Source organism: Mauremys reevesii, linkage group 8 (assembly GCF_016161935.1).
Source record: "Mauremys reevesii isolate NIE-2019 linkage group 8, ASM1616193v1, whole genome shotgun sequence".
Classification (NCBI taxonomy): domain Eukaryota; kingdom Metazoa; phylum Chordata; order Testudines; family Geoemydidae; genus Mauremys; species Mauremys reevesii.
Window position 1 is genome coordinate 65,520,475 of NC_052630.1, and position 26,719 is coordinate 65,547,193.

At 45.0% G+C, this 26,719-nt stretch overlaps 1 protein-coding gene across 11 annotated transcripts in view; it reads left to right on the plus strand.

Moving 5' to 3' along the window:
- The first annotated feature begins 2,648 nt into the window (after positions 1-2,648).
- The window catches only part of NEK7 (NIMA related kinase 7), a 158,071-nt gene continuing 134,000 nt past the window's right edge, over positions 2,649-26,719 (plus strand). Inside the window, exons 1-3 of one of the 11 annotated variants that reach the window (XM_039484404.1) lie at positions 2,649-2,916; positions 4,232-4,375; positions 5,785-5,901. The gene's annotated coding sequence lies outside the window, so the exon portion shown is untranslated. Of the gene's footprint in view, positions 2,917-4,231; positions 4,376-5,784; positions 5,902-7,366; positions 7,395-9,402; positions 9,634-9,867; positions 10,077-14,912; positions 14,980-16,670; positions 16,827-26,719 lie in introns of those variants that run through there. The other 10 variants (XM_039484403.1, XM_039484402.1, XM_039484410.1 and 7 more) reach the window with 10 other exon arrangements.

Genomic DNA, 26,719 nt, shown 5'->3' on the forward strand with positions numbered 1-26,719 from the left:
CTAAATAATCATGAATTGTAATAATTGCAGATCTGAGTAATGCCTATTTCATTCCAGGCTTCATATCAAACATACCTCCATGTCAATACTGCAGAATGGAATCCTCTCCTAGCTTTTGCTGTTTGACTTTCCTAATAAATAAGGTATGTTTTATTTTTTAGGCCCTGTCAGTGATTGTTCTTCTGAAAGAATGTCATTTATATTTTGTTTGGACTACTGCATTAGAATTCAAACTGAAAATAAAAAGTACTTTTCAAAAAGTATAGCCATCCTTTGTGTACATTTTCTGTACTTCACCTTATGAATAGCAAGCCTGATGACCATTACTATATTATCGAGGCACCGGTTGCAACTTTATAGTAAAAATCTCAGTACATCCTTAACTGAAAGCAGGACTAAAATCCTCTTTCACATTTATTGACTGACTTTAGTTCCAAATTTAAAATAAATTCAGTGTCAACTGAATTGTTCATGTAATTTTAAAAGAATATGTATTTTTGAAAAAGAAACATAAAAATTATCCCTTGGTGAAATTTTGCCATGATATTCTCATGAGTTTTGGGTTCTTCTGGCTTAGTGATTCTCAGCCTTTTCCATTTTGGTATCCCCTTCCTCTTAGCTATATTGGAAATGGAATAGTGGTGATGCATGACCCACTGAAACCTGCTGTAACTCCCCTGGGAGTTGCCACACCCCAGTCTAAGTAACCTGGTTTTAGTCAAATAATTGTTCTCCCAAAGAGAGAATATACATATCTGACAGAGGCCACTTTTAAAGTTAAACACAAAAAGATTTCCTTTTTCCTCATAAGTGAATTGGTCTCTGTAAACTGGTTGGCAGATATAAGCCCCAGCGAAGGTAGAGTAAAGCCCCATTCCCCAGGGCTGGCTTTATGAACACAAAACAAAACAAAATCAACTCAGAACCCTTGATCATAGTCAGTAGCAGCCTTTCTAAATTTCTGCAAACTGGGAGGGAAGGGACACAATCTTCCCTCTGGGTAGCCACACCTGCAGCTGCTTTCCTGGGCTTTTATAGCCTAGACCTAGATCATCCATATGCTAGGCCAGGAACTTAGCTTGTAACCCTTCAGGAGAGTCTTTATGCCTTGTCGGTCTCCTATAACAAAAGCTGATAGAGTAGCTTAGATCCTTTTTCCAAAGTTCCATTGGTCAGCTGCCTCTGTAACAGAGCTGCAAGTTCCCAGTCTCTTACTTGGGCTTCAACACACTCCCTTTTCCTACTCTGTCCTGGCCACTAGTAGTAACAAAGGTCCAAGAGAGAGGACAACTACAAGTCCAAGTTTTCAGAAACCCAGGTCTTGCACCTCTGGCCCAGAAGCAGCTGCTCCCTCTAACTTCTTACAGTTCATTCTAAGGGATCCTGGGGCTGATGGAAACTAAGGAGATATGTTGGACTGTGGCTGACCTGCTGTGCTTAACTACTGTGTGGGGGAAAGACTGTCAAAAGTGTCAGGGGAACGTTTATAAGAAAGGGCTGGAGGTGCATAGCTGAGTAGAGGTGAGCCTGCCTAACTTACTGCCCACTACTCCCATTATTCACTACTTTTTACTCTCCCACACTTCTACCCCCATATTAATTAGTGCTTTTTAAAAAAAATTATTTTCCTTTATTTGTCACTGAGTTCATTTTATAGAACAATGGTGCAGTCTGGATTAAAGGAGGAACCTGGATGAGGGCCCAGGGCATGGGTAAGGGAGAAATGAATCAGGGGGAGCAGCACAGAGCTTAGGAGTGGAGCTGGGGAGCCAAGCTGGAAGGTAAGGTTAAGCAGTGGAGCCCCTCACTTATCCTATAACAGTGATGCCTACTCGTCCCAAGCCTTGGGTGAAGCCCAGTTTCCTGGGCTCAATGAGTAACACTGTTCTTTAGTTCCATGCTAGCCCTCCTCTGCCCACCCCAAAATCGTCACTCCAAATAGAAAATTCCTTTTTCTTTATTTTTGTTATCATTGTTACAGCCTTAGGCACCCCTGAGCTCTGACCATAATTATGGGTTATACATTCACATTTTTTAATGACCAATAAAGGATTGATGTAGCGTTCATAAATTTTGCATAAATCTGTATGCTGTTTTATACAGGTGCATGTGAGTAAGGTAGAGCAGCAGATGGCTATGGGTGGCTGTAAGATTTTTCTGTAATATTTAGGAAAATGTGTGTGCATGAGTGATCACTATTAGTAACTGTTCTAAATTTGGTATTCATTGTAGAAATTACAGAACTGAAATAGCTAAAAGGCATAACCCTCACAAAGGGGACAAGAGTTATTTAGGGCAGTGTGTGTGGTGGTTAAATAAGAGTTATGGGATGAAATTAAGAAAGTGTAAATATAGGCTGAATACCAGGAACAATGCCCTGACAATGAAACTTACTAGATAGTGAAATAGTCTCTCAAGGGAAGTGATTGGAAGATCTGAGACTTGGGATATTTTAAAATTAGTGAATAAAGCACTAGGAAATATCCAATAGGGTACAGTTTTTTCATGGCCAGGAAGATGTCCTAAGTGGTCCCTTCCATCTCTAGTTTCTATGATGTGCAAACAGCATGTGAGTGATCGTCCTTTAACAGGATGAAGGATGGAATATTGGAGTAGGAAGGTTCCATGGCAGTTGGAAATGACCGTTGGGAGCGATAGTTGGATTTGGTCAGCTGAAGAGAGAAGCTGAAAATTGATGAAAGTTTAGTGATGTCCACAGAAACCCCTAGAGAAGAGAAAAATAGGGGGAGTCAGGGCAGGAGAGTGAATAGGCATCTGGGTAAAGTGTGTGAGCAGTGCAGTAAGACAGAGAGGGCGAAAGACAAAACCCACAGGGTCAGGGAAAAGGGAGAGCAAAGACAGGCAAAGTGAGAAAAGCAGTGAGAACCCTCCTGGAACAAGACAAGTGACCTCCAGGTTATTCTTTTTTGCTTGCACCCAGCCTTGGGAGGATTTGAATTGCTGCCTGATGTGTCTCAGTCTCTCCTGGTGGTTATGTGCAGCTGATTTTCTGTCTGGGCAAAGCTGGAAAGGATTTTGTATCAGTAGCATCTGGAAATGATAGCCATTGTCGTTGCTTTTAGCTGCAGACAACTGATGTTTACCTACTCAATGTTCCATGGTCTCCTGTGGTCCAAATTGAGAGAAATTTCTCCTTTTTCCATCACAGTTACTACAGATACATGGTGGCTTGCCTGACTAAATTTCCAGTTGCAGACTAGCCTTTTGATTGGTAGAGGGGAAAAAATCTTCAGGGGAGATTGTATTTCTTTTAAGTAACTTCTTGAAATTGTCTGTTGGATCTGTAGTGTTTTCATGGTATAATCTAAGGAAAAAACTGAGATACTCTGCCCCCTATAGGAAAAATTGGTAATAGAGAACTTCTGTCCTAGTAAATTGTTTTAGGGAGAATTAATTTTATAAGGGATTAGGGTCATAGAGTTTGGATGGTACCTTATTAAAGTTAGCTCTGGAAATAAAAAGGTTAAGGATCTTTCCTATGAATCCTCACCCTTTGGGGAGTTACCCCTACTGCTTGCTGGGAAAGATGATTCCTGAAATGAAAAATTCTTCTCTTCCATCTTGATGCCAAGCTATTCTTTCTAGGATATTTTAAAATAATCTTTCACCCTTGAAGGGTATTTTTCCAGTTAGTGGATGTTATGTCTAACTTCCAGTTCCATAGTCAGAATTGTCACCGTGCTGCTGTGTTTAAGGCTGTTTCTCTGGCTGACAAAATCAAATGATATAATGCTATACTGAATAGCAAATTTGCTGAATTATTAATAAATCTGGCAACTCGGGAGAAGTAAGACTGTTACAGCATAGATTTATTAATTTCCTCAGGGCCTTTGTTAGGGGTCTCACTACATATACTGCATAAATAGTAGATCTCAAAGCTTAAGAGCTTGCCTCAGGTGAAGAAGATGGTATATTTTTGTGAGAAGAGGTGCATGAACAAACTTTATTTAAATACTGAGAAGCTTATTACCCCAAAGTTCCCATTCACCTTGGAACAAACTTGATTCAAGTCAAACCTTAACTGATAAAGGAAAAAATTCAATTACTTCTTCCAGAACTGAGAAGAGACTTTGTTTTGGAGAAATAAAATTTCTGATTCAAGATTTGTAGCAAAGGGTCAGAAAGACTTGATGGAAATTCTGGTTTAAGATACCTTTCAGAGATGCCGGCCTTATTTGGTAGAGAGAGACATTTTCTTTTTTCCTCCAAGCCAGATTTAAAAAAACCCACAACCCTCTAGATAGATGGGAATACATCTCCTTGGATAAACTACTTGAATCCAACACAGTTCATGGACCTGGAACTCAGATGAACATTCATTAAGAATCATTCTATATACATTCTCAAATTTTATGTATGTATTTGTCTTTGATTTGGAGAGCCATTTGAAAGTTAGTTTAGAAAGTTTGTATTTCTTACATGTAAATGAGCATATTTGATACAGAAGTGCTTTTTACTAGTTGCAGTCACCTTTCTAAACTCATTTGTGTTTTCTTTCTGAGTCTTTGGTCTCTAAGAGCAAAATCCTGCTCTATTTTCTATTTTTTGGGATGGCTGGTTCTCTTCACAGTTAAAGTAGACTCAGTAGTTTTCAGAACCCTCCATGTGAATTCAGTCTTTCATAGCTTAGTTGTGTAAGTACTGAGCAAAGCATTTAAACATGTGCTTAACTTGAAGCATGTGAGTAGTTCTATTGACTAAGCATATGCTCAAGTGCTTTGGAGGATTGAGGTCAGACTGCTTAATACCTTGCAAGATAGTGTCCGTGGAGTACAATCCAATCCACAGTGTGTGAAGTTATTTATAGGGAACTGAGAGTGAAACTCTATTTAGAGTGAGGTAAAATGAAGTGATGAAAATGGTAAAAGAGCAGCCTCCTTGTGCATGTGCCATTTGTGCCTACAAGTGACACCTGCCATTAAACCACAGGTAGAAACCTGGCTGCTTTATGCCTTTCACTACTTGATCAAGTAATTGGAGGACCAAGCAATCTGATTTATACCAATTCATTTTGTGAGCACAAACTGTGTTTGAGAAAGAAAAAGCCAGACCTTGGACCTTCTAAAAATTCATCCTTAAGTCTTAATTTTTAAAAAATGAGATTTCCAAGAGAATTTTAAAAAACACACATGACTTCTTTATAGTCTGAAAGGTTTATTTGTGGATTACATTTTTTTCTGCTCACTTTGTAGCTTAGAAATTTCAAGAATGTAAAATTTAGTGTTTTCTTGGAGTACTAGTGATTAAATGTTTGCTGTCATTTATTAACACCTTAGTTGAAGGGTGAGGATGTTGAATCTTCAACAGTCTTCCTTTATTTAAAGTGTTAATTAGTTACTGAAGTTAAATAAGTAATAAAAATAAACAGTGTAAGCCCTAGATTCTGCAAAGAATTATACAGGTGTTTAACTTTACACACTGTGAATAGTTCTATTGAAGTCAATGGGACTAATCACTTGGGCAAATTTAAGCACCTGTCATTTGAAGTATTGGGGCCTTAAACAGTCTGATTAAAAATCCCTACTCTTCATAGTTCAACTTTCACTTAACTCTTAGTGTCACTTTTTTAAGACAAATCCTAAATATCTAATATAGAAAATGAGCATCACCCTTTATTGTTGGGGGAAAAAAAAAAGAGTATTCCTGTATCATTGACAAAATGACAAAAATCCCCCTCCCCCCATCTGGACTTTAAAGCACTAGAACATAAACATGTAAGGATAACCTAAGGCCAGCCAATCCTGCCGACACTTTTGTCTAAAGGGCAAGAACAAGAAACAGTGGAATGGGCAGAAGGAAACATGAAGTATCTGAAGATGCACCTAAGGTTTTGTGAATATAACTGACCATCGAGTTCTGCTGTCAGCTCTTCTACTGGAGGTAATGAGTAATTATCAGGAAAGATCATTCAGGTCATTGTCCAGTTGATAAATAAATAACATAGCTGACCCACAATAAATCCAGAGGGTGTCACCAGAATATTCTATATTTATTTGCATATACAATAGGCACACTTGAAGTTCATTCTCTTTTGGCAGATTCTACTAGTTTGAGCCATATTCTTCATACTTAAAATGGGAAATATCACTGGAACAGTTACCAACTCTACAAATATGAGTGTAAAGTATATATACTGTGTATATTTGTGTCTACATACACAAATGCACAATAGGTGCTGATATCACATAGATAACATTTATGCACCTTTGACTAAGTCATCTTCACTCTGCTGCTAATTAATCGCAGCCAAGACTACTTCTAACATTCCAAACCTATCAAAAACTGTAAGTGGTTCTCTTTTTAAAAAACAGCTCACTAGAGAAACACTACTTTTCTTTCTACAAAACAGGAATTTCACCAAAATTACATAGGATAGTTGTCAAACTAAAGTATCAGTAGTGTCAAAATAGGAGTGCTCACCAATTTGGTTTGCATCTACGCAAAGGTTGATGGTATACAAATCCTACTGAAAGGCTGCCTATTGGATCAGGCCCCTCAGGCAAGTTCACACAAAACTGCTGGGTGTGTGTGGACAGAGGACCTCCTTCATAACTTTTAGCCAAGTGACAGGGTACTCACCAAGAACCCCCCACTTTAAGTACCCCACCCCTTTATTGAAGGGGAGAAGGGATTTGAAGAGGCACCCTTCAGGTGCATAACCTAGCCACGGGGCTATGGAATATGCTGGTTTAGGGCTTCCTCAAGCTTGCCTAATGAATTTGTTCCAGATTAAATACGTTAGTAATTAAATTTTGGACAGTTAATGTTAGAATGACTGTATAGTTTAGTGGTTAGGGAACTCCTTTGAGATGTGGCCAATCCCTGTTCAAATCCCTTCTACAGTTCAGGAGAGGGGACGTGAACCAGGAGTCTCATGTCCTGTGAGCTCACACTAGGCTAACGATTATAAAGGAAGTCCTTCCCAAACTTCATAGTTATTTTGTGTGAGCTATTATAGACTGCTTCTGATCAGGTCCCTGCAATACTTTCCAAGGTATCTGGCTGACTGGTGGGTCTCACCCACATGCTCAGGGTCTAACTACCATCTTCTTCCAGCTCAGACTTGCCTTCCTCTGCAGTGCAGGGCATGGATCCCTTGCTGGTTTGAAATACAGTGAACAATGGATTATCTGTAATTTGCCATTTTTAAATCAAGATTTCAGTAACTCAGCCTACTATAAAAGTGGGTGGATGAGGTGCAGGAAGTCAGACTAAATGATCACAATTGCCCTTTCTGGACATAAAATCTGTGACTAAGGCAGCAGACTTTGGTGGTCTGTGATTTGCTCTGAGGCTTAGGCAGGAGATAGGTGCCTGGACACCTACAGTGAGGCAGCAATGCACATGCCTAGAGACAAAAACTTAGGTGCCGTGTGAGTATGATCATGTACAGAATTAGATGGCAGCTGACTGGGAGTTTTGTGGATCACAGTGGTTCCTAAAAATGGGACTCAGGCACCTAAGCACCTTTATGGATTGCACCCTCATGCATTTCTTGAATTTTAGATTGAGTGATTTTTAAGGATAATATGCTAGTCCCTAATTTGTCTTCTGGACCAAAAGCTGACAGTAGAGGGAGACAGAAAATTCCCACATAAAACTCTCTTTTCTTTCCCTGTCAGGTGCTGCTCATGCTCCATGTACTAGAAGAGAACACTGGGTATGTCTACGCTACAGTTAGATGTGGGGGAGGGATAGCTCAGTGGTTTGAGCATTGGCCTGCTAAACCCAGGGTTGTGAGCTCAATCCTTGAGGGGGCCACTTAGGGATCTGTGGTAAAAATTGGTCCTGCTAGTGAAGGCAGGGGGCTGGACTCAATGGTCTTTCAAGGTCCCTTCCAGCTCTAGGAGATTGGTATATTTCCCATTATTATTATACCTGCTGGCCTGGCTAACTTGGGCTTGTAGGACTTAGGCTAAACATCTACACCAAAATTAAACAGTCCCATAGCCCAAGTCAGGTGGCATGTTTTTTAACTGAATTGTAGACATACCCACTGAGAATCTCAAACTCTTTAGGCTAGCAGCAGCTCCTCCTGTTGCTTACACTTCAGTTTTTCATGCCTCTTGAGTCCTCATTTCAGCATTCAGGGAGGCTCAGAATTTCAAGGGAGAGCATCTCCCTCTCTCCAGAAAGAGAAAAGGCTACTCTCTTCTGTACTTTTTAGGGAAGCTGTTCTTAGTTTTAATTCCTAAACACAGGTTTAAATTCAGTTTTTTCCCATTACGCTACTGCTAGAAACAGGAAACATGTCATTAGAAAGCCAGGAATATTCTGTTTGCTGGTAGGAGACTTTTATTTTTATCTCTAATGGATTATTATTATGAATTATGGTTAGTCCTCAAGGGAACCATGGCCAGCTAACATTTTTAAACACCACTGTCTAACCTCGGTGCTTAGTTGTGTTTAAAAGCATGTTAATTATCATGTGCTAGCTGACATGTTCGCTAAAGATACTTCCTTTTCCTACACTAGACAGGGACAAAGTAAGGTAGATGGCTGATCTAATAAAAGGTTTCCCCTATGGACCCATGGTCTGCTTTTCAGAAATCCTGCACTCTTATTGCTCTGATTTACTTCAAAAAGAGCTCAAAGTGCTGAGCCCCTTTCACTCCTGTCAGGGGAGCTGCTGTATATTTTGTAGTGCCTAGGAGTCCTTGGCATGGGTTAGGATACCTCTGTGGTAGGCGATGTACCACCACATAAAAATAAGTTCCTGCCTGGTTGAGTTTACAATCTCTGGTCGCAAACTCCACTGCATAGAGGAAGAAGGTAACTGGTTGAGAATACATTGGCTCGTGCATGGATGAACTATCCACTTCTTTTTATGAGCTGGTCCTGGACCAGTTCATTTTTAAGCGCATTGCAATTCCAAGGACGAGCTAGGCTGTTACGAATTGCTAAAGCCCCGCTGAAGAGTTTGCTAACACAACCGGAACTGGAATGGCCGCAGCACCCAACATCTGATCTGGGTTCAAAAACATGGCTGCAGACTGGCCCTAGGTTCTTCACAGCGTAGCAGCCAGTTTTTGTCCCGTCCAAAGCAGCGCAGCACCCAGGCACGTTGTTTCTGACAGGCACCGGCCTGGCCACAGCACTAGGAGCTCCCAAGTCTATAGGGATGGGGGCCACAACACCCCGTCCGATCCCAGTCTCTAGGCACACACTGGGCGCTGCAGGGCTCCGCGAGCCAGGCCAAACTCCTGCCGCAACAGCAGTTGCAGGACCCAGCGGCTCCGCTGCGCGCGGCCCTGCCTCTCCAGGGCGATCTTGGCCTCCCGGCAACACACGCGGCTGGGCGAGCAAGCGACGCGCTGGGGCGCCCGGGCCGCTCAGCGCAAGGAGGACGGGTGGGGGCCCGCGCTGAGGAGGAGCCCGGAGCCGGCCCCGCCTCTCTCCCCTCGGGGATGCCGGGATGTTTACAGTCCTGGCAGCAGCAGCAGGAGGCTGGGCTGCTACCGCCGCGGCCGCTCGGTTCGCGCACGGGGAGCCCCGCAGCGAGCGTCCGGCGCGGCCCGGCCCTGACTCGGTTCCTGGGTGCGGATCTCTCCGCGGAGGCAGCGAGGCCGGCTCCGGGCCCCCGGCGCGAGGAGGGAGACCGAGGGCTGTCTGGTGAGGCATGGGGGAAGGAAGGGGCCGCGGCGCCCAGACCGCCACTGTCGGCAGCTGCTGCCGTAACCAAGAAACTCCCTCTCCCTTCCTTGCAGGCAGCTACCTCACACAGGGCAGCCGCGGCGTGAGGACGATCCCACCTCCCGCCTGGCCCCATTGGCCACCATCACTAGTCATCCGGCCCCCATTGGCTGCAGCTGCTGCCGCTCCGCCCGAGGCGGGGGGTGAGGAGAGTGCGTCTGTCCTGAGCCTGACTCCTGTGCAGAGTTTCACTCTGAGGAGGGGGCGGCGGCACGTGCTTAGTGCCTGGGGGTGCCGAGCCCTGGTCTCCTTCCCGGTCTGGGCCGTGGGGCTCTGCAGCCCTTGCACGTGCTCGGCAACACCTGCCTGTGCCCTTAGCAGCAGCAGTGCGGAGGCGGCAGCCCCGGCCGGTGCGCGTTCTGGTGGGGGTTGTTTGTATGTAGGGACGGTGCGCTTCGGACTGGGCGTTATTTTAAGGGGTCTCTTTTCCTGGAGCCACAGGGTCTAAAGGCGGATTTGCTCGGTCTTTGGCTGAGAGGGCTGCAGAAAACAGTCCACAGGGAATAGAGGCGGCTCAGGCCTCCAAGAGCTTTAACGTCAAGAAATGTAATTGCTTAAATTGGGGCTAAAGTTATGTTTCGAAGGTGGCTTACTCGTGGTGGGACTTGTTTGAATACCGTTCTGTTTTGCTGCGGATGGTGGGGGAGTTCTGTCCCTCAACCGGCGAAAATGTGGCATAGGGTTTTTGTTTAAGAAAAAAAAAAAGGTAATCCTGTTGATGGGGTCTGTTGCACCTCGTTTTACATCTTGTGATTTAGTCATGCTTTGGCTCTGAACATGCAAACACTTTTACATATGCATATCTTTACAGGGCGTTTGTTAGGTTATCCTCATCCTCCTTTCTCTCTCAATCTCACCTTTTCATGTCATTTTTAAAGTTAAAACTAAACCTGAAACTTCTTCCCTTTCAAAAATGATATATTTTATGTTTTCATTTGTTGTCATTGTGATACTTTTTATAGCACATCTGTTGTTTTTTCCATATTGAATGGATGTTCCAGTCTTGTAGGGAGGGCTTTGGAGCTGTGCTCCGGCTTCGCTCCAGCTCCAGGCAAAAACCTGCAGCTTCACTGCTGCATGCTCCAGCTCCGGGCTCCGGTCCAAAGCCCTGCTTGTAGGTGGGCTGGAGCTCAAATAGTGCTAGGAAGTTTTTTTGGTCAATGTATGCTCAATTTTGTAAGTGTGTCTATGCTACAGCTAGGGTGACCAGATCACCCAGGTCAAATATCTGGATGCGGGGGGCAGGGGCAGATGGAAAAAAAATGGCGGCAGAGCAAAAAAAAAAGAAAAATCCCCCACCCCTGATTCCTCCTCCCTCCACAAGCACTGGAGGGAAGCCCGGGAGACCCAGGGGAGCTTGGTGCCGGGGTGAGTGTGAGTCCGGCCTGGCCCCGAGCAGGCAGGACTCGGGCGCGGTACCTGGAGGGAGAGTAGGGGGTGGCCTGCGGGGCCAGGCGGCGGCTGTTCTCCCCACCTGGGCAGCAGGACTCAGGAGCAGCCGCTGCTGCAGCTACTACTGCCGCAGGGGGAGGAAGCGGCCGCTGGCCAAGCTCGGCGGCTGCGTCTCTGGTGCCCACGAACCCCCCGAGCCCGGGCCTGATGCGGGGACCCAGCGTGCACGCTGCGCGCACCCAGCCCCTGGCCAGTCGCGTCTGGGCTGGCTGCCCAGCTGGTGCAATCCCGCGGGTGGCCCCGGAGTGGGGGCAGCAGGCCCCAGCCCCCCTATCCTGCTCGGGTCCCTCAGGGGAACGAACGGGGCTGGGCTGCCGATGCCTCCGCCGTGGGATTGCACCAGCTGGGCAGTCAGCCCAGACACGACTGGCCAGGGGTTGGGCGCAGCGTGCGCGCTGCTGGGTCCCTGCAGCAGGCCCGGGTTCGGGCCCGGGCGCCAAAGCCGCAGCTGCCGAGCGCCACGTGCTTGGCCGCTTCCTCGAGCTGCAGCAGCGGCTGCTCCCGAGTCCCGCTGCCCAGGTGGGGAGAACAGCCTCCGCCTGGCCCCGCGGGCCGCCCCTCTACTCTCCCTCCAGGTACCGCGCCCGAGTCCTGCCTGCTCGGGGCCAGGCCGGACTCACTCTCACCCCGGCCCCGCGCTCCCCTGCGTCTCCTGGGAACGGCATGCTTGGCAAGAGGCAGGGATTTGGGGAGGGAGCCAAAGGGGCAGTGAGGGGGCGGGGATGGGGGTGGGGATTTGGGGAGGGATCCAGTGGGGGAAGCAGGGGGCGGAGTCGGGGTGGGGGAGGGCGCAAGCCCTTCTGGGCTCCGGAGCCTTTGCTTGTTTGTCCAGTGTCCCGACCTAACATTGGTTGGGACGCGGGACAAACAAGCAAATATTGGGACAGTCCCGATAAAATCGGGATGTCTGATCACCCTAGCTACAGCCTATGTTAACACAATTTATGTCGCTCAGGGGTGTGAATAAACCACCCTCTATCCTGAATGACATAAGTTACACCAGCATAAGGTCTCCCACTGACATGCTGTCCTGTTGACATAGCTTCTGCCATTCCCAGAGGAGGTTTTATTACACTGATTGGAGAGCTCTCTTCCATCGGCATAGAGCGTCTTCACTAGACATGCTGCAGTGGTGCAGCTGCATTGGTACAGCTATGCTTCTGTCTGTGTAGTGACATGCTCTTAGTGGAGTTGCTACAACCTCCTGCTTCCATGCTAGTGCTATACTTAGTCGTGCTTTGTGAGTATGCATTCCAAAGTTTGATACTGCTTCAAGCAGCTGTGCATAATGGATGATTTTGCAGAGCTTTCAGGGATCTTGTGGTGATTCAGCCAAGTGGGAAGAAGCTATTATAAGTTCTGCAGTCCCCCGTGTCCCCCCTTCACCCTCCCTCCAGAAAATCCTGTGATTATTTGCGACTTGTCCCCAAATTCCTGCAGGGCCTACAGCTATTTGGGGACTGTTTCTTGAGTATGGAATTATCTAATATAGATTAATGATCTGGAAATATATGGATCAGTAATGACTTTGTGGATCAGTTGCCAAAAGAAGTTGGTCACTGTGAAAGCAGCAAATAGCCACAGGCCACGTATGTGTACTGGGGAAGTTTATACAAGTAGGTTGCTTCTGGACAGGTTGACCCTAGGCCAGTGGAAATTAGCTGGCCAAAGAGGCCATTCTTGCAGTGGCTGGGGCATTGTGGGCAGCCTTTGGCGGACTGGTTTGCCATGTCTGTTGTAACATGACACTGACCACATATGGGCAGCAGAATGATTCAGCTGACATGATTCCGGCTCAGTTGAGCTTAACTTTAGGGGTAAGTGTAAAGATAGTCAATATGAGTCATAGCACAGCACAGCTAAAACACTGTTGAAGGACTTCTTTTGTTTGGATTACAGGGTGTTTTAGAATCATGAGGAAGAGATCTTAGACAGGAATTATTTCTCTAGTGAAGATAAGCTTTCTTTGATGCATGTTAAAAGTTAGACAACTGATTTCAGTAATATAATCATGATTTTGTAGTTAAAAAGTTAATCATTTTAAATGCCATTATCTAGCACTGTTTAAACAGTACACATACAGTTATGTAAGGGAAAGTAACAATACATTGTTTATAATTCAAAAGATAATACTATAACCTCTGTTATGCTAAGGAACTGTATTTACTTAATTTTGTTAGACCAGCAGCTTTTGCTTGTTATTGAGCGTAGAAGGCAATTTACTGACCATTCACTTTATTTGACACTCAGGAGCTTGCACTTAAATGTGTTGGACCTTTTTTTTTTTTTTAAACTACAAATAAGGTCAAGTCTTCTAATTTTGTTTTTTTTTTTAGATCTATTGGATTAATTTATATTTGTATCCTATACATGGTCTAAGGTGCATGCATTTGACTGTCATCGAGATGCTAGTGATAAGATCTAAATTTCTTTCCCTGAGGGATGTTTGCATCTTTTTTGGTGTTTGGCAGATGTTTCAGTTGGATTCTTCAGAAAATTTTGATTCTTTACAGGAAAAAAGATAAACCTGTTTTTAAGCTCAGGTAATGTTTTTAAGCTCAGGTAATGTTTTTAAGCTCAGGTAAACTTTAGTTCCCAGTTTTTCCAAAATAGTTTATTCCTCAGAAAATATCTGGTATTAATGAGGAACACAAGCGGATTATTTTCTTTTAAATACTTTGTTTTATTGGTTCCTGTACAAATGACTGCAGTGGATAGTTACAGTAGTTGAAATTCATACAAAAATGAGGAAAAAAAGTAGTAGTAGAAAAATGCATTGGATTCTCTTCTGTTCAGATTCTCATTCTGCAGATTTTGCTGTGGTATCTGAGCACCTTCCAGAAGTTGACTAAAAGAACTAGTGTTTGTCACCCGTGGTTCCTTTTTCTTCTTCCTTTCATCTCCCCAGGAAGAATTTGTTCTTTTGTTTTGTTTTTTTGTGTTTGCTATGTGCTTTATTTATTGAAGGCAAGGTTGGGTGTGCACCCCATTTAGAAAAAGGCACAAGGTTTGAGGTAGTAAGCTGCAGGAATGGGTGAAAGCATAGGCTAAAGTACATTGTTTTCACATAACATAGACAAGTTTTGTGGGACTTGTTTCTCTGGAGGCTCTTTTCTGTATATATGCTCTGGTCATTGTATCTGGAAAAGGTCCTGTCAGTCAAGATTATGCTGTAGAGTTGTAATTAAATGTTTCAGTTCGTTAGTCTTGTGTCACCAAATTTTAAAATTAGAGGTTGGCTTTTATGTATCTAACAATAATATGGTACGTCTAAGGGTAGTTCCTGCCTTTTGAATTATCATTTGCCTCCTCTTAGCTCATTTGTAAAATCTAGTTGATTGAGTAAAATGTATGATCTGTCCAGCATCTCTTTTTGAAGGCTTGTCTTCACTACTGGCTAAATTGGTGCTGCTGCGATCGATGCAGCGGGCATCGATTTAGCGGGTCTGGTGAAGACGCAATAAGTCAATGGGAGAGCGCTCTCCCGTTGACCTCAGTACTGCATGTTCCCGAGAGGCGGAAGCTATGTCGATGAGAGAGCGTCTCCTGTCAACATAACACAGTATAGACACTGCTGTAAGTTGATCTAAGCTACATTGAATTAAGTTGTGTATCTTACACTACTTAAGTTATGTAACTTCAAATCGACTTACCCCCTTATTGTAGCCCAGGCCTGAGTAACTTATTTCATTGTACATATTTAAAGCCTGAATCAGCTTCATTTGTCCTTCGTTTTCTTCATCCAGGGGTCTACTGAATATGGAGAGCTGGAGTGTCTGTTCCTCTTTAGACCCCTGAGGAACTGAGTAGAAGGTAAATGGACATGGAGGAAAATGTCCCCCTCCTTATCAAATACTCAGGATTTTCACACCAGTGGGGCTCTCAAGAATTGCAGGGATAAGTGTGTGTGTGTGTGTGTGTGTGTGTGTTGTTATAAAGCCCTCTAAAGAGGTGGTACAAGCTTCTGTTATGCATGTATTCAGAATAGGTGCGTGTATCTTTTATATTGGATTGGAACACCTTTTTAAAATAGTTACCATTTTTAATCCATGTAAATAGTCATAAACCAACACTCAAGACTAGGCAAGTCAGTACATGTATAACCATCGAGGAGTACTTCTTTGAAGAATAAACAGGACATACTTGAAGGACATTTGTCTAAACTTAAAAGTAAGACCCAAATAAACAGATAAAATAGAAACTATGCAAGTCCCAGAGAAGTAAAGAAAAGAAACTGACTTGTCTTACTGATGAGCTGGAGAGGAGGAGTCATGAATGGGGTGGCTGAATTTTCAGTTGCAGGCCACCAAATAGCTAAGGGAGAATGATCCAGAGTTGTGACTGGAAAGTGACCATATTTTTTGCTGGGTAAATGGGGCTGAAATTTCCCAGGATTGGATAGTAAAACCTGATGATGTCCTGGACAAATCAGGACTGGAGGCTGATACTTTTTTTTATATGTAAGCATAAAACTTTACATATTAAGGAATATTCTTACTTTGTTCTATATATACTTTCAGAAACTGATCTTATTTGTGTGTGGCTACTCCCTCTCAATTTAATCAAAATCTAAGGAATTCAAGTTTTAACTTTAATAAAAACAATTTTTAGCTTTTACACGTACAAAGAAGAATTTTTGGGATGTAAACTGACAAGCAAGAGGAAAATGCTAGTTGAACATGGGGCACTCTGAGGTGGTGTTTGAGAAGGTTTGGTTGGAGGAGTTTCTCTTTATGTTGTCCATTTGAACTAGGGTGACCAGATAGCAAGGGTGAAAAATTAGGACGGGAGTGGTGGATAGGTGCCTATATAAAACAAAGCCCCAAATGTTGGGTCTGTCCCTATAAAATCAGGACAGCTGACCACCCTAGTCTGAACAGTGGGGAGTTGGGTTGAGTTTCTTGGCTGGACTCTGCTCTGTCCACTGGTGGGCTGGATTGATGGGCTGGATTGATAGTCACTATTTGAGAAACATTTGCCTTCATCTGCATGTAGCTCCTATGTTAGATTATCAAACCAGTTATATTATAGCCCCTTTGGAGATGCCATATTGCTGTGGGAGGTTGGCCTAATGGTACATTGCTCCCCCAAAACCACCACAACAAAAAATGTGGTAGAGGCCATTTGAATCCTTATTCCTCAAACAAAAAAATTGTGCTCACCTAACTCAAGCTCTATGAAATTTGATGTGCTAAGTGTTCAGTTTTTGTGTATCAGCCTGATGTTGACAGACTCCTCAGGACTAGAAGTTCTTTGGTTAAGATTTATAAGGGAGCAAATAATGGAACATTTTCATTTTTTGAAAACGTCACTAATTTTTGGCTATTAGGAAGCAAAACTTTCAATTTGGCCTTAGCTGCTTTGTATTTTCTGTATAATAAAAGGGTTTCTCAGTTTGTTGGGGTGAGTTTAATATAATAATTGTTTGCCTGAGATTTCCAGTTCTTAATGAAATGAATAAACATGAGTATGGTATATCCAGTTTGCAGATGGATATGTAGTAGAACGGCCCACAGGGCTGGGGGAAAGGGCTTATAAAAACCCTCTCATTAAATGCGTGGGAGTCTGTAGACTTGCCAAACCCTTGTGTACCACCAAGCACCACAGTGCTCTCCTCTTCAGGGCCACAACGAGGCTGAATGCCCACAAAGAGGGAAGAGGTAAGCTATCATAGAATATCAGGGTTGGAAGGCCAACCCCTCCGCCCAAAGCAGGACCAATCCCCAGACAGGTTTTTGCCATGGATCCCTAAATGACTCCCTCAAGGATTGAGCTTACAACCCTGGGTTTAGCAGGCCAATGCTCAAACCACTGAGCTATCAGAGGGGTGTACTCTTTTTTTAAAAAAGGACCAAGAGGTTGTCTTTCCCTTACTGGTTCAGACAAATCCACCCCTCCATTCCCCTCCCTGCCGCCTCCTCTCCTGCCACCATCCCTCGCTTCCGAGGCTGTGGGAGTTGGAGGGAAATGGCAGTCTCCACTATGTTGGCTAGGTTGGAGGTCAGTATGATACCAGGATATTTGTGGTTTGCTTTATTGATCAGCTAACATCCATTCAGGGAATGGGAACAATAAATGACTTCAGTAACTAACCATCGCACTTGTTTAATAGTACTGTTTCTGATCCTTGGGTGAGGTTGAATAACTAAACAGCAACGAAGAGCAAATATTACAGTGGACTGTACAACTTGAAATTTGTGCTGTTAAGTTACATTGCAATTTTTTTATAGAAGTTTGAAATCTGAATTGTAATTAGCAGCAGAAGAATTCAGATAACTCAAAGTAAAATAATGTGATGTGCTTGTGGACAACACAGATGGGAAAAGTGCAAATCATTAAATTTAATGTTAATTATTTAGTTGGTCCTGCGTGGGTCCCAGAAGCTACCTTGAGTAGGCTTTTCATGCAATGTATGTGGTCTCTTTTTGAAAACCCGTTTTCCAATACTATTGGAGTAAAGAATCTTATTTTTATTACTTTTAACAATACAGGTGTTCTAAATATGTCCTAAAACAGATACTGATGTGAGCCTTGCCCAAAGCAACTTGCAAACTGATTTCAGATAATACTCAACAAGAGGGTAACAAAATGGAAGCAAGAAGAAGGTGGGAGGGAGGACAGGGATAATATCAACCTTGGTTACTTAGTGAAAACTAAGCACGATAGAAAAACTTCTTTAAATGAGATAACTTTATAAATCAGTAAGTAGAGAAGACTTTTCAGAAATGGATTGTCTGGAGACGTAATCAGTTTAATTCAGCTATCCAGCCCAAATTTGTATACCAGCTGTTGGCCTGCGTGGGCTCTGCAAGCCCTCTTGAGTTAAAGTGATGCTGTCTTGAATTCTGCACCTTATTTTTAAGAAGGGTTGCTACTTTCTTATAAACAACTACCCAGTCATGCCTACTTCTGCCACATATGGTAATATGGTTCTAGAGACATGGTCTCATCACATGTCCTTGTAGAGTTATGGCAGCCATTACTCAGAGGCTGTCTGTAGCATTCCTAGGAAGGCTCCCCATGTGGGATAGAAGCTTCTCCTAAGGCCCATTGTTTTTTCCTAATGGCCTATTGCCCTGAATAGGCCCTTCCCCATCCACTATCTAGACTGAAAGCGTCTTGTCTAGTGGGCATTACCCAGGTGTAACTACATTTGAAATACAGATACATAGTCAATGTTCTTAACTTCAGATACAAAAATGATACATGCATATCGGTAGAATAATCACATTAAGGAAATCATAACTTTTCCAATGACGCCTCATATGACTTATATAAAATTCATTTTGATTGTTATAGTTACACCTCTACCCCGATATACTGCTGTCCTCGGGAGCCAAAAAATCTTACTGCGTTATAGGTGAAACCGTGTTGTATCGAACTTGCTTTGATCCACCGGAGTGCGCAGCCCCACCCCCCCGGAGCACTGCTTTACTGCGTTATATTCGAATTTGTGTTATATTGGGTCGCGTTATATCGGGGTAGAGGTGTATATCATAATATCACTGCAAAGAATATCTTGTTCTAACAAATTTTAGAGAGAAAAATTATTAGAACATATTCTAGTAAGATGCTGTGTATTGATTTTTTTCTGCATTTATTTTCCACTCAGATCAAGAAAAGGGTCTTATGTGATTTGATTCATCAACATGGACTGATAGATAGTCCCTCTTCCACTTGTCAGTCTGGCAGGTATTAGTAGGAACATAGAGTTTTGGCACCTTCCAGACGGCAGATTCTCTTCACAGATCCAGTTTGTTTCCTGTCTCTGAAGAGGAAAGTTAGAATGAGTGTGGTACTTCTTTCTGCTTCTAGAATTGTTTTTTAGTTGAATTCCTTCAGGACTTTTCGAGTACCTATTTTGGTAACTCCCCCATTTTGGAATGTTAGATATTGCATGGTGTTGAAAAAGAACATTTTCACTGTTCAGTTTACTGCAGCTCCCTTGAGATTATTCTCCCTTGGTTTCTAGGTTCCGTAAAGCTACTGACTGGCTTTGCCTCTTACCATGTCTCCCTTTCTGCTCCTAATCTGGTATTTGGGATCACAGAGACACTTCCCTTTTTGGGCCTCTCTTACATCTCTGCTTTCCTTTTACTTTTCCTCTTACTGTTATGAAAGTAGTGTTCCTGGTTGCCATCATTGGGCATGGCTACACTTGGAGATGTAGAGTGCTTTGAGTTAAACCAGCCTTCGTAGAGCGCAGTAGGGAAAGCGCTGTAGTCTGTTCACACTGCCAGTGCACTGGCGTGGCCACATTAGCAGCTCTTGCAACGGCCACAGAGAGCAGTGCATTGTGGTAGCTATCCCATCATGCCAGTGGCTGCAACGTGCTTTTCAAATGGGGGTGGGGTGGAGTTGAGTCGAGTCTGACAGGGAGTGTGTTGTGTATATGTAGGGGGAGAGAGAGGGTTTTTTGTGGGGGCTGAGAGCATGTCAGCATGCTGTCTTGTAAGTTCAGACAGCAGCAGACCTTCCCCCTCCCCCCCTGCCTCTCTCTCACACAGAGCATTCCACAGTAACGGCTTGCATGCTGGCTGTCAGAAACGGAGCTTTGAAAGGGCATTTCTGCATTCCTACAGGAGTTCAAAACAATGACAAGAGTGGCCACTTGACTTAAGGGGATTGTGGGACGTTTCTGGAGGCCAATCAGAGCGCTGTAATACAACACCTCGTTCACACGGACGCCCGTGCGTTGCAGCCAAGGCGCAGCAAACGTTATTCCTCTCGCCGAGGTGGAGTACCAGGAGCGCTCTAGCTGCGGAGTCAGAGCGCTCTATGTGCCTTGCCAGTGTGGAGAGGGAGTGAGCTAATGGGCATGGGGCTCCTTTATTGTGCACTAACTCGCAAGTGTAGCCAAGCCTATCTTGTATCATTGTGTATGGAAACTGAGTTTCTCCTTTTCTCTCTCTCTGGATCATGTTCCCTTCTGTATGAGGGCTTGTAGGTTCATTTGTGCTAAAGTTACAGCTCTGAAAAATCTTAACTGAGGGCTTGTCTTCACTACTGGGGAGATCGATGCTGCTTCAATCAATGCAGTAGGTGTTGATTTAGTGGGTCTAGTAAAGACCTGCTAAATCGATGGCAGAGCACTCTCCAGTCATTCCTGGTAGTCCAGATCTCAGAGAAGAGTAAAGTAAGTTGACAGGAGACCATCTGCTGTTATTCACGTAGCTGGACTAACGTAACTTAGGTTGACTTACCCTGGTAGTGAAGACAAGCCCTAAATGTATGGGGGTAAGCAGACCCTTTGGAAGAGACCAAAATATTCTGCTCTTGTTGGTCGCTGCCTGCCTAACTGACAAGTAAAAAAGAGACTATGGATCAGTGTGTACTGGTGGGAGCCAATCACAGAAAAGAAATATAGAATGAGAGGTTTTGTTTACATATATCTCTAAAAGACTGAAATCTGAGCACGTCATGGACATAAAAAAGATATCCTTACACATTCAGCCTGAAAACTGAATTGCTTTTAAAAGGAGCTGTATTATTGTGCCAGCCCAGTCTAGGTGCTAAACATATTAAAACTGTCGTTGGGTTTGACGAACAGTGTTCTTAAGGAAGAAAGTCCTAATTTAAAAATTGCTAGAGAAGATATTTTGAGTTTGAAAAATTGTTGCTTTCAGTGTACCAGAATGCCTAAAAAATTATTAGTCCAGTATTTAATCTAGTTTACCATATCAGTATAGTCTTTTAGTAGAACTTTGATACCAATAATTAATAGTTTATAAGAGGTCATCTGCCTGTCTCCTTTAGTAATTTTAAAGTGTAAGTAAGCTATTGGGTGATAAAAGGGCTATGAAATGTGGCTGAGCAACCCTTTGTTTTGCCCATAACCAAGTGAAAATACTTTCTAGAATAAGACATTTCCCATATGCATATATAAAGTCCTGCCACAGCACATGTGTAATTGAAATTTTATTTTTGTGAACAGGCAAGAGAGAAAACCAAGGTATGTTAATGCTATCCCCCTTCCCCTGCTCCTCCCTCAGTATTCCTTTGTAAAGGAGTGTCCCAAGTACTTATGCTGTGTGCTTCTTTCAGAGACTCTGCAGATGGCACCACTAACAATAATTGTCAAGGAAGATCTACTTTCTGAAAAAACATGTAGGGCTGCCAGTTGAGCACTTTCTGCCAGTCACAACTCCAGCAATATCACACAGGGAGAGAGGCAATCTCTGAGATAGGCAGGTCCTGGGCCATTTAGAGCTTTATATAGGACAAGAGCAACATTTTAAACTCCACCCATAAAAAGAATACGCTAACAATGCGGATTGTGGAGTCTTGGTGTAACATACTTGACAATAAAAAGAACAGGAGTACTTGTGGCATCTTAGGCCTGGTCTACACTAAGAGTTTATGTAGAATTTAGCAGCATTAATTCGACTTAACCGTGCACCTGTCCACACCAGGAAGCTAATTAGTTCGACCTAGAGGGCTCTTTAGTTCGAATTCTGTACTCCTCCCCGACGAGGGGAGTAGCGCTAAATTCGACATGGCTATGTGTGGACGGAAATCGACCTTAGTAGCTCCGGGAGCTATCCCACAGTGCACCACTCTGTTGATGCTCTGGACAGCAGTCCGAGCTTGGATGTTCTGACCAGCCACACAGGAAATGCCCAGGGAAAATTTGACACGCTCCGGCGCCTTGTGGATGTTCTGCAGGACCGCAGGCAGGAGGACAGAGCCCCCCTGCACTGTATCTGCAACCGCCTTCCCCTGCCACAAAGTCCCAAACCCACCTCACCCAAAGTAACAAGAAGGAGGGGCGACAGGGGCCGTGAAAACTGTCACGGCACCCCTGTAGAGTGCACAAATACAAGAAGGCTCTCATTCCCTAAATGTTGAGAAGTCCTTCCCTTCCTGGCTCACCGAAGCCCCAATCCCAGTTTCATCCCCTAACTGTGTAGTTGATTATTAAAAGTAGTTTGCTGTTAATTACTATTTCTATCAAGTTTTTCTACAGAAGACTGTCTGTGAAGAGGGGGGAAGGGGGTTGTTAATTGCATAGGACAGTCACCTTTACCAGGGTACAGACACGGGGGCAGGATCAACAGCAGGTCACACACACAGTGCAGTCAGTAGGCACCCTGGTCGGTCTTGGAGGTGTTTTCCATGTTCTGTGTGGGTGAGGGGTACGTGACTTTGTGGCGTGGGAGGGTGGTTACAGAACTTATGCAGCGGTCCTTGTCCCGGACCACAGAGCCACGCAGCAGGGGAATCTGTAACCGTCCTCCCCCGCCACAAGGTCACATAGCCCCCGCACGCATAGTCCTGAAAAGGAGGGATGGCAGGCTCTGTTGAAACAACCAGTCCGGCACTGCAGACCGCTCTAGGAGCAGGAGCCTATCATGCCTCGAGTGTAGAAGCGGTGTTAACATCACTGCACACCCTGCCCACCACAATCTGCGTCCCTGTTTCAACCCTTTAATGCGAATTCATTAATAAAGAAAACGTTGTTAATTAACAATGTTCCATTAACTTTATTTTTAAACGTGTGTTGGAAGGGGGGAAACGTGGTGAACAGGGTATGTAACCGCAGAAGAAAGTCAACAGTAACTGAAGCAGGGGCAGGTTCAGCTTCTCTGTAAAGAAACTGAACAGTCACAGGTTACCCTGCTCCCTGAGGAACCTAGCTTTCAAAGCCTCCCGGATGCACAGCGCTTCCCGCTGGGCTCTTCTAATTGCACGACTGTCTGGCTGAGCATAATCAGCAGCCGGGCGATTTGCCTCAATCTCCCATCCCGCCATAAAGGTCTCCCCCTTGCTCTCACAGAGATTGTGGAGCACACAGCAAGCTGCAATAACAATGGGGATATTGGTTTCGCTGAGATCCGAGCGAGTCAGTAAGCTCCTCCATCTCCCCTTGAGACGTCCGAAAGCACGTTGAGTGATGACAGTTACCCAAGACCACCCTCGACACATTCCCCCCCCAGCATGCATTATGGGGAAATCCCAGAATTCAAATGGGCAGCGGGGACAGAGGGAACTGGGATAGCTTCCCACAGTGCACCGCTTCCAATGTCGACGCTTGCCCCGTTAGTGTGGACTCACAAAGTCGAATTAGTGTCCTTAGTGTGGACACACAAATTTGACTTTGTAAGGTCGATTCCACAAATTTGAATTAAGTTAAATCGAACTAATCTGGTAGTGTAGACATACCCTTAGAGACTGAGGGCTTGGCTACACTTACAAATTTGCAGCGCTGCAGCAGGGTGTGAAAACACACCCTCTCCAGCGCTGCAAATTGCGGCGCTGCAAAGCGCCAGTGTGGTCAAACCCCCAGCGCTGGGAGCGCGGCTCCCAGCGCTGTACGTTATTCCCCACACGGAGGTGGAGTACGGACAGCGCTGGGAGAGCTTTCTCCCAGCGCTGGCGCTTTGACTACACTTAGTGCTTCAAAGCGCTGCCGCGGCAGCGCTTTGAAGTGTAAGTGTAGCCAAAGCCTAACACATTTATTTGAGCATAAGCTTTTGTGGGCTACAGCCCACTTCATCAGTTCCATCGAATGGAACATATAGTAAGAAGATATACAGAGAACATAAAAAAGTGGAAGTAGCCATACCGACTGTAAGAGGCTTATTAATTAAGATGAGCTATTATCAGCAGGAGGAAAAAAAAACTTTTGTAGTGATAATCAAGATGGCCCATTTTAGACAGTTTTGACAAAAAGGTGTGAGGATACTTAACATGGGGAAATAGATTCAATATGTGTAATGACCCAGCCACTCCCAGTCTCTGTTCAAACCCACGTTAATGGTATCTAGTTTGCATATGAATTCAAGTTCAGCAGTTTCTCGTTGGAGTCTGTTTTTTGAAGTTTTTTGTTGCAAAATTGCCACCTTTAAGTCTGTTACTGAGTGACCAGAGAGGTTGAAGTGTTCTACTGGTTTTTGAATGTTATGATTCCTGATGTCAGATTTGTGTACTCCTGTTCTTTTTGTGGATACAGACTAACATGGCTGCTACTCTGAAACCTATACTTACCGATGAGATATAGCAAGTGGGCATTTTGGGCTAGTCTACATTTCTGAATAATCTTTAGATGTAGTCCCTTTTAGAGCACATTACAGTCTGAAAGTGATAAAGGAATGGGTAATGATAGCATGTGAAAGAAAAACCCTCAGCCTGTCCTAGTCACTGCTGCTATCCGATAATCTAAAAGTAGGTGAGGATGGAAAATCACTTCTTTATTGGGAGCTCAGTAAGTGGAGAATAAATACCTTCAGTCAAGGGAGCAGCTGTCTTTGCCATTTCTTTTGGTTGTTTCCCCCAACCTACTAGTACCTCCTTTTTCTCATCTGAAGTGAGTCTCGGGGCTTATCTACATTACAAGCTTAGGTCAACTTAATTTAAGTCGACCTGCAGCCACTGCAGTAATTCAGTTGGCTGGTGTCCATGCTACTCTCCTGCTGCCACTGGTGTGTGTCCTCACCAGGAGTGCTTGCACTGACTCAAGTGGGGCATTGTGGGGCACTGACAGCCACGCAAGGCTTGCAGCTGGAGGCCCCCTCCTGCCCCAGGGTGATAGACTGAACTGTGAGCCTGGTGCAGGCTCAGTTTCACAGAATGGGGCCTACCAGCAGTGAAATTGACATTCTTATGGGTTTCCTCCCTGCCTATGATTCAGAGCAGCTTGGGTCTCCCATCTGGAACCATGAAACTAATGTCAGTTTCATTGTTGGTAAGCTCCAGTGCCCTGCACAGGGCTTACAGGTTGGACTGTCCCTCCATGGTAGGGGTGCCCTGCTGACAGCTGGGGCAGGGCAGCTGTGAGACCTGAGCCAGGCTCAATTTCACAGCAGAGAGCTTATCAGCTGTGAAATTGACATTCTTGTCAGTTTTACAGCTCCAGCTGTGAGCCCTGCTGCTGCTTTAAGCTGGAGGCAGCCCTGAAACTGACAAGAATGACAGCCAACTGCTATTGTAAATCACGCAGTGTCTGCCTGGACAGTGTGTCACCCTAACTATACCAACATAAGCGCTGCGCCTCTTGTGGAGGTGGAGTTGTTATGTGGGAGTAGCAGGCCACTTACTCTGGCAGAAGCAGCATTCTAGTGTAGACACTGACATAATTAGGTGGATGAAAGCTGCTTTACCTTGACCTAACTCTAGTGTAGACTAAGCTTCAGACAGTTCTCTTCATATGCTATTCTCAAGTGTACACTGGTTAAGGCGCTCAGATACAGCACTCATTCAGTTGGAGATAGAACTGTGTTTTGTCAGCAGAGTAAAGCCATGGTCCACGTTTTCTCACTAACCTATTTAATGACCATTTACACACGTCAAAGTGAGGACAAGATGCAGAGGCTCCAGCATGGCAGTGGGGAGCATAGGCCACTGGCTGCACAAAGGTGGGAAATCACCCTGCAGCCTCCTCACCCCCAGGACACAGTCAGTGGTGAGGCTGCACCTGACTCTGACATAGCACAAGGCCTGGGCCTGCCCCATAAACACTCTGGGGCCCTGTCCCTTTGTGCCAAGTGCACCAGGTGTGGGTGGGCATGCTCAACAAGGCAGGATCCAAGTGTGGAGGGGCTCAGTAGGGGGGGATCCAGGTGTCAGGTGAGAGGATTCTGTGTGGGACAATCTGGGTGCAGGCAGCTCAGTGGGGGGGGCCTAGGTCTGGGGGGATCTGGATGCACAGAGGCTCGTTGAGTGAGGTGGGGGGGTTCCAGGTGCGGGGCAATGGGATTCTGCAGGGGCTTCCAGGTGAAGGTGTTTAGGGCTCAGCAGGGAGGCCTGGGTACTAGGGGCATGGGGCTTGGTGAGGTGGGGGTCTGGGTGCAGCAGTTGGAGGTCAGTGAGATGGGGGTCTGGATGTGGGGCTCAGACTCATCTGGCTGGGAGTTTGAGTGCAGGGATATCAGCAGGGGATGGTCTGGGTGCAGGGGCAGGGGTCCTGAAGCAGGGGGTCTGGGTGCAGGGGGCTCCAGATGCAGGGGTTGAGGTTCAATGGGGTGGGGGTTGGATATGGAAGGCTAGAGGGGTTCTGGGTGTACGGGGTAAGGCTTGGGAGCAGTGTCTGGGTATGGGATGGGGGAGCATCTCCCCGTACAGTGACCCCTCCCCTGGAGCCAAGGAGTGATGGGGGCAGGCAGCAGAGAAGCATGCTGAGCTTCCTGCAATTGGGGATGGTTTCTGGGGGTGGGTGTGACACAGCCCCAGCCACTCCTGATCCAGGCTCAGGGTAGGAGCCACTGGCTGGGGAGTCCTCAGCCTTGTGGTGACTTACCTCTCCGCTGGCTGCTCCGGGTGCCTGAAACAATGTACCTGCACTGCTAGGGAGTAGTGTGTGTGACTGCTCTTGCAGCTTCCCTTTGCTTCCCTGTCAGAAAGTCATTTTTGTTGCAGGAAAGCAAAGAAATATGCAGGGGATATGAATTCTGCGCATGTGCAGTGGCACAGAATTCCCCAAGGAGTAGTTGAACAGAGTGTTTTATTGATATACAATAGAACCTTGTTGATCTGAGTCTCCATTATACGGCTCTCCATATTAACCAAACCACCATGTGCCTGGGGCTGATAGTGTCTGGGTTTGGGCTGTCAGCCC